This window comes from Meleagris gallopavo, chromosome 6 (genome assembly GCF_000146605.3).
Source record: "Meleagris gallopavo isolate NT-WF06-2002-E0010 breed Aviagen turkey brand Nicholas breeding stock chromosome 6, Turkey_5.1, whole genome shotgun sequence".
Classification (NCBI taxonomy): Eukaryota; Metazoa; Chordata; class Aves; order Galliformes; family Phasianidae; genus Meleagris; species Meleagris gallopavo.
The window spans coordinates 2,675,946-2,694,502 of NC_015016.2; positions in this window are offsets into that span (position 1 = coordinate 2,675,946).

Sequence of the window (18,557 nt, forward strand, 5' to 3'; positions counted from 1 at the left end):
AAATTCAAATTAAAAAAAAAAAAAGAGGATATAATATACATCCCAAGTTCAATGGAAAAACTTAAAGAGATTTTTTCATCCCAATGAATGTAGCTGTCTATAATGCCAGAAGACTTTGCACAAAGGCTCTGAAGAATTTTTCCAAGTCTATTTTTCTGGAAGTTTTCAGTGGATAATTTACTGGTGTTCAGTTAAACTCCAGGCTTTTTCTTTTGCCTGGAAGAATTTTGGAAATGCAAAGACAAATATCTGATAAGAGTAGTCAGGCAGACGTACCCAAAAACCAAACACAAAATAATCTGATCAGTTGGAGACACAGTGTGTCAAAGATAGATCTTCCCAAAACAACGCTAAAGGGGTTTCTGTTTACCATAAAATTTCCCCAGCACTTGTTGCTACCAGTGTCAATAAAGAGGCATGCTTCTCTAAACAGCTAGGCAATATTATCAATTATCGTTCATGAAAGTGGAATTGAGAGTCAGGAATGCTGAATTCATTGAATTATAGATGTCAACCATAGATCAGCCTAAATCATCCTGGAAAATAATTCAGAGTGGTTCAGATGTATTTCATCAATGTAGAAACAAAGAGGCCTGCAAAATTATGGCCTGTTTAATGAGTACTTACTTGATGTCATGGGAGGGAACAGCGAGAATACTGGATTGAGGATGTCTGCCACCTCTCATTGCTCTCACTGGTATATCTAGTCCCCATCCTTCCTGCAGGTGCGATTTTCCCTTACTCAGGAAATTTAGACACAAGAAGATGATCTGCCCAAGGCCACACAAGAAATAGAGTTGAGTTAATAAATTATTGCCCAGCCCCCTCTCACTGGCCACATAACTGTCACAGTCAGAAATATATTCAGGCTGAAGACAGTGCATGGAGAATCATCTGAACCAGTGAACATGGTTTTCTTTCTGTTTCCCTTGACACTACCTTCTGCAAGAGCAGTTTTGCTACCCATAGCAAGTGCACAAGAATGTATTTAACACTGTAGTGTTATCAATCAGAGCTCTTGCTGGTGAGGACAAGGCAATTCAACCACTGAACTCTAACTAATGCAATAGCTATTGCACTCAGGAGCCCTCTCCCCTATCCCTTACTCCTCCCTACTCACACATGCTCACTCTGACAAGAGCTGGGATTTCTCAGCCTGCTGTAGAAAGCAAATGAAAATCCATCAGTCCTTAACTATTTCTTTCCAACCTCAGTTCTCTTAACTTTTGGATAAGATATTATATGTTACAGCCACATATAGATTCTCCTATTTTATACATTTAGGCGTATACACCTCCTCTCATGATATCTAATGCACTGCTGAAAGGGGCCTATAAATCCTTTTTGAAATCCATCATGTGTTGCTTATTCAACCCACAGCAGAGCAATGTTTTTCTTGTACCAGCCACGAGGGATCCACACAGACATCCTCCTTCTTTCACATTCAGATGGGGACATTGGCCATAGCCAGCACTGGAGAGATAAATGGAGGCGGACTCTTTTTACTTAAGGGAAACATCCACTGTTTGATATATAGAGATTGTGTCCCAATAGACAGTGCTAGACATGCTCAGAAAAGTTTCAGATCACGTGTATCTCTTTACAGAAGCAGCCAGATATTTTGGTCCTACTGATCCCCACCTGGTAAAGAGCTGGGAGAATTATTTATTGGTTCTCCATGTTCTCAGTTCTCTTATTTTGGGCTGGCTGTTAGCTACTCTGCCTGCAGATCTATTGCCTACAGCAGCCTTGACCAGGCTGTAAGAGAAAATAACTACAATCAAGGGCATCGCTCACTCTGGATATATGTTCTGACCAAGATTTGAATTGTAAAAGCTTTTTTTTAGAGAAGTACTTTGCTTGACTATGAGGACAAAGCAAGGACAGCTCTTCAAGGGTATCTGTTGGAGTTAAATATTTGTAAAATGTATGAGTGTTTGTGGCTTTACACAGCTGGAAATCATATATTGCCTCACCACTGCTGCCATGTGTTTTGAGTGGAGGGAAAAGGGATGCATTATAGTCATTCAACCCTTTCATTATCCGTCCATTCCTTCCTCCATCCCTTACCCTCTTCCTTCCTGACATCTTTTTATTTCTTTCTCTCTTTCAAGAGCTGGCCTGTGAGAGAGCAGAAATGAATATGTAGGATCTTTTGTTTCTCATCCCAGTGTTCAATCCTCTTGGTTTGTCAGCATCTGTCTACCTACCCATCTGTCCTAAAGAAAACTTTTTGTACAGTTTTATATGCAGTTTCTTTCTCCCTTCATTTTTAATTCACCCCTCCCCATCACAATTTTTGTGTAAAGGAGTTGATTTTGGAACGATTGCTTTCCATTGCTTCTGTCATTATTAGATAACCTTGCATGATTGGGTTCTGCTTTTGACAATGAATTCAAAGCAAAACTGTAAAAATAACAGTAATGTCAGCAATAGGAACACAGACAAAAGTTACCGCATTTCATTGTGAGGTTCCCAAACATGTATGAGTAATTGAAACCTGTCTGCAGTTAAAAATATCATGAAAGCTTCCAATTCTCTGGCATCCTTTGGGAGCAAATCCACTGTATACCTATCGCTTTCTCTTTTAGTCTTATTTTCTCATGCTTCAGCTGTTGCCTTTGTTTAAACCTCAGCAATGCATACACTTTTTAGCTTTTTCTTTTTTTCCCCAGTGATCCCAAATTTTAAGACAAAGCCACACTTCGCAAATCCCTACACCAAATGTCATGTTGATTGAAAACTCTCTCATTTCATTTGCAAGTATGCAATTGTTTCAGTTTCATTTGATGCTTACTCTTACCACTTTTATTTACAACACGGCTTAAGATGCAGAAGTGTCATTTCAGGCAGTGTTTCTTCCAGGCAGTGGAAGGAAGTATTCATGTCCCTTTCCAAATCTTTTCCAAATTGGTAATGACCTTGCTTAAGTCCTTAAGGTCACAGTGCCTGGTTAAGTGCTGCAAAGGACGCGACGCAGTGGGATTTAATGCTCTCTCCAATGACCAGCAGCCTTTTGTAAGTAAACATAAATCTCTTGAGGGTTTTTAGATAAAATCTCCTGAGGATCTGTGGGTTTTGACTGAGATATGAGATATGAGATTTTGAGATATAAGATGTCCTCTGGCTGCAGAAAGAGCCTGTCACTCACCCACTGCAGCTCAGAACACTTGGTCAGTCATACTCTCCAAACCATGTTTGAATGGGATTGAGGTAGGAAGGAAGAAGCAGAGAGAAGACCACTTTCCTGTTCTCTCCCAGGCACTTTGTGGAACTGGCTTCGTAATACATCCTTTCAGTTAAACTCTCTTAGAAACACAGAGCAGTGGTAAATATCTCAAAATGAATATTGGGAATGGTCCCTGCCTTGTACTAACCTCAAATTGTGTGTAAGGATTTTATTTGGAAGGCTGACAACTGGCCCAGTATGAAACTGTGCCAGAGGACGTGCTAACAATTCAGATGTATAGACCTAGCCATCTTCTGGTTTTTAGGAATATTCCCTGGCATTTTTCACTCAGCAATACAACCACAGGCTCCGTGTGCACACTGCTCCCTTGTCGCACCACCGGGTTACGTTGCTCACATCTGAACGCACCAACAAGTCTTTCATCTAATCAAGTTCCCTGCTTTCCTACAACTGAAAGATTATTTGCATCATTCCAGCCTCGATCAATTTGCTCCAGCCTTTGTCTTTTTCTTTGTCTTTGAGGAGCCAACCTCTCTGTTGGTGACAATCAGCACAGTCCCATAGATGTCATGGAAGTGATGCTGAGTTATGCTTCCTGAGGGTCTGGCCCGAAGTGATCAAACTTCCTCCACAGACTTAGCTTAGTTTTCCTTTACTGGAAAGAAGGTGTCTAAGGAATGTGATGATCTCAGTCACATTCACACTTCTTGAAGTGGAAGTCTACCCGCATCATCTGATCTCTCCTCGGTGTTATAACAGCCTCATGCTGTGCTTTTCAAGATCCTGTGGGCAAACTCACTATCCATGTGGCAAATTAAAGTCTCCAGACACCTGATCCCGAGGATGGAGCAGAGCCAGGGGGCTGTCAGCAGAAACAATATTGTTCAAAGGGTGGGCTCAAAGCAATGAGGTCAGCTGGTGTGCCACAGCCATGAGTTGGCATTTAGTGGAGTGAACACTTCACTCACTCGCTGCCTCTCTCCTAGCCCCACGTCTGCTCTGCAGATGGGAAAACACATTCCTCTGCACATACCGATTCGTTCTGCCCTGTCACACCAACATCAGTGCTGGTGCCTGAGGTTGCTGCTGAGGGATGCAGCCTCCATCTGATTCCCTGATAACCTCTGCTGCTAATGCTCTCTGGGGGCTACATACTCAGTTCCCTGTGATATTAGAAGCCAGAAGATATCTTTTTTTGCATCTGGCTTTAATGTGATCCTGACATGAAGGGACTGGAATGCAAATGACTTTGGGGGTTATTGCTTTGAATGAATCTCGAACTCTGGTTCTGGGTCTTTGATCCTGGACCACAGTTCTTCACTTCAGTGCTTTCCCAGGAATGGATGACATTTGTTTTCTAATTCCCTGGTGAAGAAATAGCCTTCTGCTGTACAGATTGGTCTTAGGCAGTCCGGTTGTGCTACACTTTGATCCCTTTTGAAGGAAAAAGCCAGAGCCACTTTTAATCTCCCATTATTGAAGTATAAACCTGGGTTATCTACACCAACACTCAAGTGGTTTCAAACAAATCTCCCTTGATGGATAAAGTTCTCAGTTAGATGGCCAGCCTGTCTCTAGGTAATCAAAATTATCCAAACTCCCTGCCTGAGTTACTTAAAGCAGATCTCTCACCTCATGGCTATTTACTTATAATTTCATCATGGCTGAGGGGCATTTGTGTCTCTGTTCTGTCATATAGAGAAAGACATCTACAGGGTCACTTGGGGTGCTGTACGGTGGCATCTGAATTAGATTGCCACACTATGTTGCCAAGATGGCTGTACTGATCGCTAGAGCTTTAAAATAGTTGAGATGTGGGGTGGGGATGTACTGCTGAATGACAGAGGAAAGACAAGGACCACTATCACTTTAGGAAGCAACAGGGGAAATCTTCAGATTTGCCCCAAAGGAATTTAGGAAGGCTCCTCCAAGAAGGTAACACAGCCACTAGCCCAGATATATATCAATGCATGCAGCATGGGAAATAAGCAGGAGGAGATGGAAACCATGGTGCAATTAGAAAACTGTGACCAAACTTCTATCACGGAAACACAGTGAGATGAATAATCACACAACTGGAATAACACAGTTGAGGGCTAAAAGCCTTTTAGAAGAGACAGGCAAGGTATGGAGGGATGGGAAGAGTGGCCAGAAGGGCAAAGAAGGTGACTGTCCCTCTCTGCTCTGCCCTTGTGAGGCCATGTCTGTGTACAGGCTTGGGGTCTCCAGTACAAGAAGGATGAAGATGCTTAGAGGGCTGGAGCACCTCTCCTAAGAAGACAGGCTGAGGGAGTTGGGCTTGTTCAGCCTGCAGAAGAGAAGGCCTTGGGGAGACCTTATTGTGGCCTTATAGTACTTGAGGGGAGGTTATAAGCAGGAGGGAGGTTGAGTTTTTTATGGACGTATAGTCCAGACAGTGGGACAAGGGGAATTGCCTTTAAACTAAAAAGAGATTAGATTTAGGTTTGATGTTAGGAAGAAATTCTTCCTAAGAGCCTTACTAAGCACCCGGTATGTCAGCTGCTCTAGAAAGCTTTGAAAAAGTTTTGCATTCTGCACTAAATGAGAAGAGCTGACACCTTGCCCAAAGGTATCATACTGATGGAAGTATCTCAGAGCTCTGGTTTGGATGTGTGTTAGGAACAATTTCTTCTCAGAAAGAGTGGTGATGCAGTGGCACAGGCTGCCCAGGGAGGTAATGGGGTCACCATCCCTGGAGGTGTTCCAGAACTGTGGAGATGTGGCACTGAGGGAGTGTGGTCAGTGGGCATGGTGGGGGTTGGGTTGGGTTGGACTTGGTGATCTCAGAGGTCTTTTCCAACCTTAATGATTCTATGATAATGAGGATACCATCCCTATATTGACTGGAATCATTTCCAGCATCTTTCAGTCCCTACCCAACCAGCTAGCTCTTTAGTAGCTGCTGGTCTGATATGAAATCCACTCTTTCCTTGGAAGACAGACTCTTTATTACCTCCAGCCCTAATTTTGCAAGGTGTGTCCTTGCTCTCCCCCATTCGCATCTCCAGCTGCTAGCAGGAAAACAAGCCCAAGAACCCCACCCTTTTCCATGTCAGCCTGCATGGAAGGTTGGGAGATGATTCATGTCGGCTAACCTCATATAGTCATGGACAAGTGTCAGGCTTATGTAAATGGACATGTGAAATGAGCTAAAATATTCATGGCTATAAAACTAGAGCGGGCTCCTCAATTTCCAAATGCAAGCTCAGAGACACTGAGAGCTCAGAGTCACTTTGGAGCCCAGCAGCTTTTCTCCATTCCTTCACGGGAGAAGCCCCTTCCTGTCAGCATGCTGTGCCTTTCCTGCTTTCTCAGACACTGTCCTAAAAACCACCCCTTCAGCCCTCTAAGGGACACTGCTTGCCTGTGTTGCATTTCATTATGGCTCCTGTCAGAAACACATCTATTGAGTGCAGTGCTTACTTAGTCCTAGCCCTGTTTAATTGGGAAATATTTGTATTTTATAGACTACAAGAAAAAAAATATTTGTATTACTTAATAAATAGCTTAAATAAATAAATTATGACAGGGACTTGCATCCCCATTTAGCAGATGGTTTGAACTATTCCCAACTTTGTGAGCACAATACACTTCTTATGAGCAAGAAATTCTACCCTTTTTGATCACATCTGCCAGTAAGTGACTTATGCAAGTGGTCTCTTGCCTGCAAGGGTGGAAGATAACAAAGTGTGACATTCAAGCTGAAGAATATAGGAGACTTTGTGATTCTTCCAGTTTGGTGGGAGGTTGTCATCAAGTTGCTTTCCTTTGTTTTGCTGCATGACAATAATCCTGACCTCTCCCAAAATGCAGTCCCTTCTTTCAGCTCTACCAGGTGGTCAAAGAGAAGATAAAATAGATTATCTGCTCTCATTTCTCTCTTCCAGCTACAATATTCCTTTTGTATAGACCTGTTGGAGCGCATCCAGAGGAGGGCCACAAAAATGATCCAAGGGATGGGACACCTCTCCTATGAGAGCAGGCTGAGAGAGCTGGGGCTGTGCAGCCTGGAGAAGAGAAGGCTGCAAGGTAATCTGATAGCAGTGTATTAGTATCTAAAGGGGACCTACAGGAAAGAAGGCAGACTCTTTAGCAGGGTCTGTGGTGATAGAACAAGGGGAAATGGCTTCAAGCTTAAAGAGGGGAGATTTAGATTGGATATAAGGAAAAGGTATTTCACAATGAGGGTGGTGAGGCACTGGAACACGTTTCCCAGAGATGTGATGGATGCTCTGATCCTGGAGACTTTCAAAGTGAGGCTGGATCAGGCCCTGGGCAACCTGATCGAGATGTGGATGTCGCTGTTGATTGCAGATGAGTTGGACTAGTTGACCTTTACAGGTCTGTTTCAACTCTAAGCATTCTATGATTCTGTGATTCTATAAAACATGCTTTGTGAGATCTATGTGATACTATTAGACTGTAGAAAACTGTGAATGTAGATCTGCACTGTAAATTAATATTCATCAGCGATTTGACTACATGTGACTAGAAAGAATGAATTTATCTGCACTGAGGAAAGCTGACGGCAAGACAGACCAAAACAAAAAATGAGACTGAACAAATGCATTTCAGAATTGGAAGTTGTTAAAACAAGAATGTTAAATATAATCATAGAATCATTAAAGTTCAAAAAGACCATGAAGATTATCTCATCTAACCATCCACCACCAGTATTTCCCACTAAACCATGTTCCTAAGAACTACATCTACCCTTTCCATACACACCTCCAGGGACGTTTTCATAAAAACCAAGATGACTTGCAGATGGAAGTAACACTGCAAGAAGTAAAACACCTAAACAAGATATTTTTTTGTTTGTTTATAGCAGCACCGCAGCATTATCAGTAGTGCTAAGAGAGCAGCTTCACAGACTTGGGTTCTGTACTCTGTCCCCACCTCACCGTGGTGTCCCAGCTCTTTCCATACATGTAGAATTCTCTTTCTTCCCCTGCTACCCATCTCCTCCTCTCCACTCCTTATGCTGCTCCAGATGATGAGCAAGGAGGACCATCTTTGCTGACTGCCTAGCTTTCATCTCAGGAGAGATGAAGGACTGAAATGTTACTGCCTGCATCTTGTTCTTAACCCCTTTAATCAATCATCGACATCTATAAGCCCTGCAGATATCTAATTCCCTTCTGTCTGGTATGGCCAGCAAGTTCAACCAGCAACAGGGAGAAGCAGGTAGGCAAATGGAAAATAAGCATGATTATATCAGCCCAGCTTCAAGCAGAATCCAGGTTAAAATCTAATGAGAGAAAGGGGAAGAAGGCAGGGGGCCAATAATTTTGAAGGCATTAAATGGATAAAGATGATGAGAGAAGCTACATTCCGCAGCTGTCAGGACCCTAGGAATTTGTTTTGAGTATTTTTAGAAAAGACAGACATTGTAATAAAAATAAATGCCCATTTCCAGACATAGATGATCAAGCCTTGAGGAATGATGGCGGGGCATTCAATACATATTTGTGTTCCGTAGTTAGCAAGGAGCAGGAAGCTGGATTCATATCATGAGAAACAACTTTCCACCCCACCTGTAATGAAAAATTGTGTTTAATATTATCTCCTAGAGATATACATTTGCAAGTCAGTAGGCCCAGATAGCTCTCCAGAGAGCTGGCTGGCTGCAGGACTAATGCCTTGGCAGTTTCCTAAGCAAAGCAAGCCGTTCCCCAGACATGTGCAACTGATTTCAGAGGTCATAAATAGACTCCTGACCTCCTGCCTTTTTGCCTGAGCCTGAACCCTAGAAAACCAGACTGGGTGATACTTTTGCGGAGAGAGAGAATGAGGATGACTATTGCATATCACAGAGAAGACAAATATAGGAAATGTATTAGTGAATCATTATTGTATGTTTGCCCTATTCATACAGTCTTGGCTACGTAAGTGCTGCTGGCCACAGTTGCAGATAGGATATCATGACAGGGGTAACTTTAGACAAGATCTAGAATGGCCAGTCTTAGGTTTTTATATTAAACCTGGTTTTCTGGATCTCTTTCCTTGTTCACGATGGAAAAACGGCATAACTGACATAGCTATGCATTAATTCATCTGGTATTAATTCAGGAAGGCTTAGGGAAGAGACAGCACAGAATCCAACCAATAAGGAATTCATACATAAAATTACCACTGGTGCCCGTCAGCATGGTTTTAAAAAACGAGAGAAAATGTAATGAGATGAGATCATACTGTGTTTTGATTGAATGAGTCTGGTTGCTAAAAGTAAATGTGTAGATTAATCTGCACATAAAGGTGCCTTTCTGGAAGACAGAGTTGAGAAGAAGAGAAGTTAAGGGATCCTGTGCAGAGACCACTGGATGAAATGATAAGATTAGTGATGTACAAAGAGTTAGAAGAGATGTTCTAGAGCAACTTTCTTGCATTAAAATCAGACATTAGAGTAATTATATTTCTGGATGTCTCTCACCAGGTATTGTATAATTATACAATAATCAGATGCCCAGTTCAACTTTTCTGTGTTTACTAAGGTGTTATTTTTAACATGATTAATTCAAGGCCTATTTTTCCTTTTTCCTGTAATTCTCCACTGAAATAAATATTGAAAGCTGCCATTGAAAGCCTTCTCCAGTGTCTATTTGTGTTGAAAATACTTCTCCTCAGGATGTTGAGGGATGTGTGTACTTAACCCCATCTGAAAGTCAAATGAGTCCTTGACTATTCTGTTGGTCTAATTTGATTCGCTTTGTTTATTAAATAAGAGCCAGATGGCAAATGGCCTTTGGGCCACTTAGTGATGTAAAAACATGTGTATATTTTATTCATCATTGCTGATCTCCACGGTGCTGCAGAAAACTGTGGATCAACTTTCGTTCAAAAACAGTAACATGTAGCATTGCAGATCGCGTCAGAATCTCTGCTCTGAAAGTCTCCTCTTCTAATAATGTTCATAAGTGCTATTACAAGGATTTTATTAGGATTTGCAGCTACTTCATCAGACTAAAATCTGCCTGGTGTGTTTTACAAGCTCAGACATTGACAACTCCCTCAAATAGCAACTTCATCTTTGCACCAGTGCCATAACCCCAGATACTGGGTGTTCTGAGTGTCTATCACCCACTCCCGGAGAAAACTTCTGATCCTGATCCTCTAGGCCAAAGATTTCTGCTCATCCCTTCATCCAAAATAAATTCTCACCAAATTAAAAAGGAACACCTCCCACACCGTAACCCTCAACATCACAGCTCAGTACCTTCTTGACATGGAGGTGTTCAAAGGTTTACTCTTCTCAAGCTAGCAGAGACTTGAATCCCTATTTTTCATTTGTTGGGTCTGCACCCTAGAGACGTGGCTCTCATGACAAAGTGGCACCTCCTTCCCCACCCATTTCCCACAGAGAAATGACTAATGGAATCATCTTCTCAAATGCTTGAGTTAGATGTCAAAGCCCATGAACTTGGAATTTTCTTTCTACGATTGTTAATGCTGAGCATGGTGAGGACTCAGTCTGAGCCTGGCTTTTCCAATAGCCTAAGAGTCACCTAGCAACATCCGCGCTATTAAATCAATCAGTACCACTGGTGTGTATGGAGCCTGGCATGGTTTTGGTGCAGCCTGACCTCTATTCTCCAGACATATTCTGGGATCTAGACTGAAGAACAGTCCCCATATGTGGTAAGAATTGGGTCTTGTTGTTTTGGCAAGGAAGGAGTGCAACACAGGGGCTGTAACAACCAACTTGCTGTTGGACACAGCCACTTTGTTTTGGAGGACAGTGAGTTAGTGAGCATAAATACAAGTTGTCCCATGCCAGTTAACCTCCGAGGCAAAGAATATCTCTGTTTGTTTAATGTATAATCCAGACATACCTTTCATAAGCCTATGTCAAGAAGGTAGATTCTACAAATCCCATCTAATCCCTGTAGGGCCAAGGTCCCATAGGCCCTTGAATTATGGGTGCTAAAGTGTTCAGAAAGCACCGTAGGGTACACAGACTTAGAAAAACATCATCTTTTAAGTGCAAACACACCTAATCTTTCACAAAGCAGCATTAGCAGAAACTGTAACAATGCCAATTTTACAGCCCAGTGCCAAACTATTTGACAAAATGCAGAAACCTTGTGTTCACATCCCTTCTTTGCTTATTTGGGACAGAACATGAAGTCCCCATCTTCATTAGAGTGGTTCTGTGTCTCCTGAGAGACTTTTCTTATTATCTGTCATCAAATCTGTTTTTTATAGTTAAAACAATTAACTGCTCAATAATGCAGGGACTGCATCCCAGTCCAACATATGAACCCTTTAGCTGTTATCTCTATCACCCATAATTTGCCTGGTTTTTGTATTTTGTTGGGTTTTGTGTGTGTTTGTGTGTGCAAACTTTTTTTTGCTTTGGTTTTATTTATTTATTTCCTTATTTATTTTCCAGCTATACAAACTTGACTAACAAATGCTGTTCTACAGTTCTGGTGTTGGGACTCAGCCTGGAGCAGGTGCAGAGAATGGTTGTTTGGACACTAAGAATAAAGAGCCTGAGTGTTCTGAGGACAACAAAGTACCCTGATATTTCCAGGGCAGCCAAGCCAAGACTGAAAATTGATAAAATTGCTCACGAGAAATACATGATAGAAAATAAGTAAAAGAGAGTCAAAAATTACTATTTACTCAGCGTTAGTCACAGCAAATGAGCTTTGAGGATTTCATAGGGGTGTGTAGATCTGAAAAGAAAAATAAAGAGAGAAAAAATATGTTGTTCATCTGAATATCAAGTCTGCAACACAAAGAAGTGTCAGTTACGCAGTGTTCTGAGTCTGCTTCTAAATGATAAGTCCCGGGTGGGTAGAAGTGTTGGCTGGGTAGGACGCACAATGTTTTAAGACTAGAGGCTGTGGTCACAGCTACATGGTCTGTTAACCTCCTCCAAATAGATCAGAGCACTCTGTCTGTTTTCTTTAAATGGCTTAAAAAATTACCACTGAAAGTGAAGCTGCTTTGCCTTGTATTTTTCTTTTTATAGTCCAGGAAATACATTTATTCTTTGTAATAAAAATGTTTAGACGCGGGCAAAAAAGTGCTCTTTTCAATAACCTCTTCCAACTTTCCAGTAGGAAAAGTCAGACCAAAAAGCCTCAATTGTAAATACTCCTTTCATTTGCTCTTTTTCTTTGTTTTCTTAATTAAAAGCATCAATTTTGGTGCTGTTTCCAAGAAGACTTTGTTAAAAGGTTTTGTTCCCTGAAATGAATGAATAAAGGAGTTGTGATCAGACTGTTGGAACATAAATGTTGCCAAAATGTCCCACATCTGGCACAATTAGGCTTTTATTTGTTAACCACTTGCAATTTCCTTAAGACTCAGATAGACACCACGGGGCAGACTGATGCCAGCCAAAACCAGCAAAATGAAATGGTGTTTAGTGAATTGCTGTTCTAGGCCAACTAATTTCAAAATTTTGATGAAAATTGTGGAGGGAAAAGGATTGAGAAAATATTGTCCATCACTGTTGGTACGTGGAATGATTTCTCTTTCTTTTGGATTTGTCCATGATGATGCACAGAAATGCAAAACAGATTGCAGAGGTATTTGAATATTCTTGCTTCCTTCTCTCCTTTGATTTTCATTTTTGTTTCCATTCAGAGCTTCACAAGGCACCTTTTAATGAATCTTCCTGTGAATACGCCACTTTCCATCTCCCCGTGTCCTCTTTTCTTGTTCTTCTATCAACACATCAAAAGAATTTAAGTTTCCTAACACAGCTGGTCATTTCAAGTACATCAGTTATAATTTCCCACAGTTTTTCCTAAAGTCATTGGATGCTAGATAGAGCTGTTGTAAAAATGAGTTGAATCTCTTGTGGATCTGATGGTGCTGCATCCACTTGCACAGGCAGAATTCATACACATGGTTGCCATTGAAGCGATGCCATTTTGCCCCACTGAGGCTATAGTGCATGGCCATAAATGGTTGCAAATTCTTCTGGATCTTGCAGAATGCAAACACTGGGCAATGCTTTAAGCTGTCTCAAAGATTAGTCAAAGTGAGGAGAGGAGGTAAAATAGACACACAATCCCCAGTCCAAAATTGCAATTCTTAATTATTACTGTTTGGATTTGCAAAACTGGAAAAAAAAATGTCCAGGGATACTGCAAGGGACACAACTATACAGTTGGAGGAGCGCTGCCAGGAATTCCTTCCTTCAGAAGCCAGTTCTGAATGTAAACCACTGGTGAAAAGCTCATTTCTAGCAATAACAGCTATGTCATGTTTCCTGGAACATAGGCAATGTGGAGTATCATACGAAAAGGAAAACAAACACCGGCTCACTTTCTGAATCACCAGTCATAAATTCTCAGCGAGGAAAAAACACACACACACAACTCAGAGGAAGTTCTTACAGTACCAGAAGAGTTTTCTGTCCCCCTCAATCAGAACATCAACTGGAGTTACTGTCCCCCTTTTCTGAGCAGGAACAAATCAATAGCACTGAGCGAGGAGAATAAAGCAAAGACAAATCACATCCACCTTCACTTTTCAAAGTGGGACATGTCATAAAGCAAGTCATCACACCCAATTTCTGTTTTTAAAACTCGAGTCTTGACACTTTGATGGGTCCTTTTTCCTGTTCTCTCTTTTCTATTTTAAGTTGCTTGTGTTGGAAAAGGGATAGCAAATCACATGCAATCCCGTGGCAATTTCACTGTCTACAAGGTGGCCAAAATTTCACTTAATGTTTTTAAAAAACATGGAAGTTTAGTCCTGAATGGTGTAAATAAACAGAACACAGAAGTGTCTGTGTTCCTCTTTACTGCCAAAGCCACTAAATGGTCAAGACCAGCTCACAGACCCAACTGCATGTAGCACTTGGGGTACCAGGCAGGTGTCTGGCCCCAAGCCATACAGAGAGCTGGTGCATATGAACAGAGTTGGGCTTCAGGTTAACACCCTTCTTTAAAAAGAAGACAGTGTGTGTTGTATCAAGTTATTTCACATGTCTAAGACCCCCATGGAAATCACATAAAGGCCTATTGGAAACCTCTGGACGGAAGGGGAGCAGCACAAGGGTCATTCTGTCTCTGTTTTGACAGTGAATTCATTCTGCCCTAAGTTAGAGGAAGCCAAGCAGTGTAAACCTGGACAATCACACGACTAATTAAACCTCCAGAGCTCAGTTTGCTCTAGCAAAAAGATCTCAGAATGAGGAAGATCTACTTGGAGAGATTGCTGGGAATACAACCATCCCATGAATCTCAACACCTTTACCCAGTATCTGCATAACTGAACCCCATGAGCTCTGTTTGGAGCCCATAGCCAACAAGATGCTGCTGTGGGGAAGCAGAGCGGCTCCTCATTGCTTTTGACATCAGACGCCCTCTGAAACTGTTCCAGCAGGCTGAAGGAGCCACTGTGGCTGATCCGTATCATTCTTCAGGCAGCTTCATTGGATGGCTCCCTGGAGAGATGGCAAAAGATCTGTATCTGCATGCTTCATAGGGACAAATTGTTAGCCCTAGTATGAGCAACAATAGAGGCTTTGATGATCCTGATGACCAACTGCACCGAAGCATTCCTCCCTGCACACTTACCTTCATTATGCTCTCACTAATCACCCCTTTGCCTTTCAGCAGTGAAATTTTATCACCCTTCAGCAAGGCATCAAACCAGAGCTGCAGAGGGATTGCTAACACTGACCTGCCCTTCTCATCAACATGAAAAGAGAAAGCCTCTTCGGGACTGTGTTGCATTGCTGGGAAAAGATGGAGAGCAGACGTTTGCCGACAGCAAAGGCCAGACAAAATATCTTCAAGGATGAGTATGAGGCAAGTCCAAACCATTTTCTCCCTCCTCTCGGTGTTTCTTTCATGTCCCTTTGCTATTTCTTGCATGCATTTTTCTTTGCAATACCATATGCTCATTCCCAGTGCACTTTTATCAGTGCAGCTTTGGCAAAACGCTCCATCAAAATCAACTCTTAACAAGAAATTAGGCTTTTGGAGACAGGACTTAAGGCTTGTGAAAAGTGCTCACTTCCTGTGGAAAAATAAATAAAAAAAAATGTGGATCTAAACCTAATGCATTAGGGAGATGCATTATGGAAATATTTTGGTTAAGATGTACTGCTGTGGTGCCTTTGTTCTTTCCTTATGGTTCTTCTTTCTAATTTGCAACCAGAGAGAGTCAGAAATATTCTCCCTGTGAGAGTGGTTGGGGAATAAAAGCGCAGCTCAAATTAAGAAGTGACTACATACGTTCCAGAATGTGATGTACTGATGTGCACCAGGTTTGTGTGCCTTTTTAGCCTTAACTCTTGTTTTTTGTTCTCCCATATGTAAACTGACCACCTCTGAGTCCATAGTTTCTAGCACAGGTGAAGTCCATCAGATTAAACCTTTGATTTTTCCATGTTAACTTTCATTCCAGCCTTTGATGTGTCCAGCTACAATATTCACAGCTACTATTGTCCATTCCTACCCTGAGAGGCAGGTTGGACTGAAGATCTCCAGAGATTACTTCCAAACAGTACGTCCATATGTGAGAATTTAAAATCATTGATCTGTTGTTTATTCTCTCGGTGTTCTGGTATCTATATACTAAACAAGCTCAAAAATTAATGCAAAAACACCCTCTGCTACAGACTTCCCTCTTTGACATAAGCAAAAGTGAGGCTGATGCGTTTTATATATAATTTTTGGTAGAATAGATTAGCATCTGGAGGTTCCTCTTTCTTTATCAGCTATAAAGGAAGGTTAAATTATTGAGTCACAGAATAACTTGAGTTGGAGGGGTCCTTAAAGGCCATCTGCTCCAACTCCCCTGCAATGATCAGGGACATCTACAGCTCCATCAGGTAATCAGAGCCCTGTCCAGCCTGACTTTGAGTGTCTCCAGGGATGGAGCATCCATTCCCTCTCTGAGCAACCTGTGCCAGTGCCTCACCACTCTCATCAGTAGAAACAGTGCTTTCCTATCATAGTGGGAAATGCATATTTCTGCCTGTTCTATTCTACTGCCATGAAGGAGATAGGAATTAGGCTGATGTTCCAACAAGCAATGGATATCCTTATAGTGGGATTTACAAGCTATAAGGAACTCAAGGAAAATGGCTGAAGTCATAATTTCTTTATTTTACATTCTGAAATATTTAAAATTGTATGGTAAGGAGAACCAAGTTTTTGTTTCATCAATAAATAAAGTATCGTAGCACCAGGATTTTCAGGTAGAGTTTTAAAATGCCTGGTTTCTTCAAGACACACACTACTCAGGGGCTGGATTTAAGTAGAATAAATCCAAAGTAACTATTTTTAAGAAGCTCTCATACTTCAGGTGTGGTTGCCCCATCTCTGGAGGTGTCCAAGGCCAAGTTGGATGGGGCCCTGTGCAGTTTGAGCTGGTGCTTGATCTTATGGTTGACAACCTTGCCCATGACAGGGGGTTGGAATAAGAGGATCTTTTAGGTTCCTTCCAAACCAAGACATTCTATGATTCTGTACTTCTAAGAAATTATCATACTACAGTAATTAAGTCACATCTGGATTTTATGAAGATGAAGACCTAGAAGTCATATCTAATATTGTAGGTTAAATTTTCATGCCAGTTGGAAGTGAAACTCTACTTTCCTGCTAGTAATGAGTTAATTCATCTGCTCTTTAGAGCCAGTGCCATACTAGAACACCAAGGAAAAAAAAAATTAATTAAACTTAAAAAAAATAGCACAAGATAGGTGCCACTTCACAATGTCTCTTTGCATGACATCATCCTGATTTGGGAAGTGAGATATTTTAATAGTCTGGATGCAGCTCATCTTCATACAGCATGTATGTGTGACAGCCCCAAGATGTTTAACTGCTATGGGCACCACCAGGGACACAGCAGACCCACTTCTGGTCTACATCACTGTTATGAAATGGTATTAATTAAAAATTACATCCAACAGATGCTTAATTTATTTTATTTCACTTATTTTCATGGCGTATCACAAGGCTTTGAATTCTTCCCTTGCTGGCTTGTCTGCAGCGGAGTGGTTTCATATCTGAAGGCAATAAGACCTTAAATTAAGGAATGGACTGTAAGCAAAACAGGGTCAGCTCATGATTCACCCAGACAGACTCACCCTCCTCAGTTCTCACACTTCAATGTTACAGAACAAGAGTGCCACTGTTTAGCATTCCCCCTAATTCTTTGGCTTCTCACTATTTATACTTTTCAGGATTTATTCCAAGGGTGGAGGTGGTGGTGTTGGGAGATGAAATTGCTCTGTTTTTCATGAAAAGAAGTTCTCGATGGGTAATTTACTACTGTATAATTAAGCTTCAGATTTTGTTTTTACTTGGAAATGTTTTTAAAAGGAAGCCAACTATCTGGTCAGATTTGTGATGCGCAGTTGATGAGAAACAGAAGCCTAAAATGCTGATCAGAGATTCAGAACCAGTTCAATAGAAAGAGGTCTCAGATCCTCTGCAAGAAAGTGAGCAGAGGTTAGTATTTCCAGTAAGCTTCCAGTGTTGTTCCAATATAAGTACACAACAGTTAAAAGAGAGCTTTTGGCTTGAACAACAGAGGCTTGTGTGTCATAGACAGGGGTTGTGTCTTGCTGGGCCAGGCTCCCTTTTGTGATCACCAGAGAGAAATAAACTCCAAGGTACAAGTCAGTTGTCCTGTCCTGGGCATCTCAAGAAAATCCTACTCCATACACCACTGCCTGAAGGCCTTTGAGATTGGTACAGATGAAGACAGATGGTTCGTGCCATCTTCTGAGATGCTTTTGAACCTGGCAGAAATACTTACATCCTGGAGATGTCTGTTATACTTAGTTAAGCACAGGGAAGGACTGGACAACTACGTGGAGAAAGCATGCTTTGACTGCTTAGGTGAGAAGTCTCCTGCATGGAAAGATGCTACTGCTGATTTCAACAAGATCTTTTAGCTCATTTGTGTTTTCCAGTTTGGAAGGAATAACATAGTAGACTCTGTAAGTGCATTATTCTGCCTTCATTTCCCTTCCTACAAATCTTAATGCTTTATATTCATGTCTACTGTAAAGCTAGAATACTGAAAAACACTGCTCTGTATTGAGTCCCAAATAAACAGAGAGAAAATCTGACAGATTCAGTACTTTTTCATTTTCAGATCTTCATTGATCTGTCTTTTTTTGTTGTTGTTTGTTTTGGGCCCCGTATTTTGTCCAGTTACACTCTTCCCATTAAATTTAAATATTTAAATCAGAAGTATGAATAATCTCTTGGTGATGAAATACAGTTATCTCTATCTGAACTTCATCTTCCACATGCCAAACAAATATGGATTCAAATATGGTGCTCTATGATGTTAGGGATGAAGCTCTAACCTAGCTTCTGGCGACTCCTAGTACCAGCACGACCTACTCTGT